Source organism: Amblyomma americanum, chromosome 1 (assembly GCF_052857255.1).
Source record: "Amblyomma americanum isolate KBUSLIRL-KWMA chromosome 1, ASM5285725v1, whole genome shotgun sequence".
Taxonomy (NCBI): domain Eukaryota; kingdom Metazoa; phylum Arthropoda; class Arachnida; order Ixodida; family Ixodidae; genus Amblyomma; species Amblyomma americanum.
Window position 1 is genome coordinate 98,344,027 of NC_135497.1, and position 2,442 is coordinate 98,346,468.

The following is a 2,442-nucleotide window of genomic DNA, read 5'->3' on the forward strand; positions in this document are numbered from 1 at the left end:
TATGCACTCACACTCACACACACTCACTCACGTCCACTCAGACTCACATCTAATCACTCAAAATCATATCCACTCTCACTCAAATCTATGTACTCAGACTGATGTACACTCACTTTCACATCCACTCGGTCACACTTACTTGGGCTCGGTAGCTGTGTCACTATACAGTCATCGAATCCGGTTTTCTTCATGATACAGGTGCCTTTTCATGTCTTGGCTTGCCTTTTGCTGCCCGTGTTCTGCGAAGCCTCCTGGACCCTGGAAACTTCCCGTCACCAGCCGAGTTTTCTTGGGGGGCCGTCCAAGTCAACCAGCCCTTCAACAGCGCCATCATCGACTCTGCCCGTCTAAAGCGCTTGAACCACTGAACCCTCGATTTGGACTGGAAAGCGGCTCGCTTATAATCACCTCCCGTGGTCTGTGGGCTCGGCAGCTGTGCCATGGCACAGTTATCGAATCCGGTTTCCTTCCTCATGCAGGTTAGTGAACCGTTCGGTCTTTTTGCTAAAACAATCCAGTAATTATTTCCTGATACAGCTGCCGAGTCCTCAGTGTTTGTCTTCTGTTTGTGCTGAACATGCCCAAAAATTCTGGGCAAAAGCATTTTTGAACGGGGAAAAGTTTATGAGCGCAATTTTTTTTTCATATATTGTAATCTTTTTCTATAACAATCAATTTATTCGGAGGTCTCCCGTCGGCAGGCTTGAATTTTTTTCCTATTAACGTTTTTTATATAGTCAAAAGCGTTCCCCGTTGGTTTCCTATGACAGTCTTAACTGCTCAATGCGAGCGATGGAAACAATAATAAAATGAAACTTTTGCTATACATATCGGAAGAATGGGGCATCACCTTCAATATTTCAATGTAAGTATCTTACAGTTTTCCAATTTTCAAAATTTTTGTCCACGAATGTTTGACATGTGCTGTCATAATGGACGGTCTTTGTCGCCACTTGATGGTGACATTGAAACAAAACCTGCATCTGACAAGTTGGATGTCGCTCTGGCTGAATTGAAATGGCTCCCTTCAGGCCAGACAACACTAACCACTGAAACTCAAAATATAAAAGGACGCATGTTTCAATGGGCAGAGCGATATCCGATTTTAATACTTGCCTCACTGAACTCGATGAACATTCCCGTGCTCTGTCTACAATTCAGTCGGACGTTGAAATAGTTCAGAAAACCGCTAACCAGGCAGCTCGTGTGGTTCACGACTTACGTACAGCTTCGTCTTGGCGATGCTGAAAATCACTCACGCAGGAATGAACTATATATTAATGGGCTGCCTGATTCATCTGCCCGTAAAGTATTTGCGTAGTCTGAAAAGCTTATCACTTATCACTCTTTAGAACACACGGAAATAACCTTGTATCCCAAAGATATCAAGCGTCTCCACCCGCTCGGTCGTCCTACCTCAAACTGTCAACGCCCTATTATTGTCAAATTCATATCATTCAAGACCAAAGAAGCTGTTCTTTCCAAACGGGCCAAATTTAAAGGAAATGACTTGAGTGTCGGCGAATATTATTACCTCCGCGCCCAGACTGCCAACCGGACTGTGCGCAAACTGACCATCGGTTATCTTCCCTTCGCATAACATGACTTGCCCAAGCCCATTTCTTGCTCTTGATTTCGACTAGGATGTCATTAACCCGCGTTTGATCCTTTATCCACTCTGCCCTTTTCTTGTCTATCACCTATCATTTTTCTTTCCATAGCTGGCTGAGTTGTCCTTATAACTTAAGCTGAACCCTTTTCGTCAGTTTCTGCCACATAGGTGAGACAGCTGTTACATATTTTTCTCTTGAGGGATATTGGTAAACTTCCTTTCATAATCTTAGAAAACCTGCTAAACGCGCTCCACCCCATTCTTATCCTTCTAGTTATTTCCCTCTCGTGATCCGGATTTGCGGTCACAGCCTGCCCTTAGTAGACGTATTACGAAACGTTTAGCTCAGGCAAGAGCTGACTTCATCTGCACATTTAATAATTCCCCTTCCACCACGACAGTTCAGTTGAAAGTTAGCGCTTGTGGTGCCTGCTTCTCTGTCTACCCTTGTGCCTGCGCTAAACCTTCAGTAGTAACGTGCCACCAACTAGCCCACCACTCCACACTGCCGACTGTGAATATGCTTGGCCGCGTGGGGAAATCGAGAATGTTTCTGAGAAGACCAAGTGCGTGCCTCCACTGAAAGATAAATAGCTGGAACGGGCCTTTTCTGTGGGTGCCTGTGCCTACTGCAGCATCGTGAACCACCTCAGCCGTTGCGTGCGTTTAGAAGCCTTCCGCCTCGGTGGCGTGGCCGGAGGTGTCCACCGTCGCGTGCATTCGCTTCCTGTGTGGCCTATGCGCATCACGAGGCACTGCACATAGTATAGTGTACGCTTTTCGCGACACCGGGTGCCCGCGCACAGTCATCCCTTGTGGAGGCAGACACT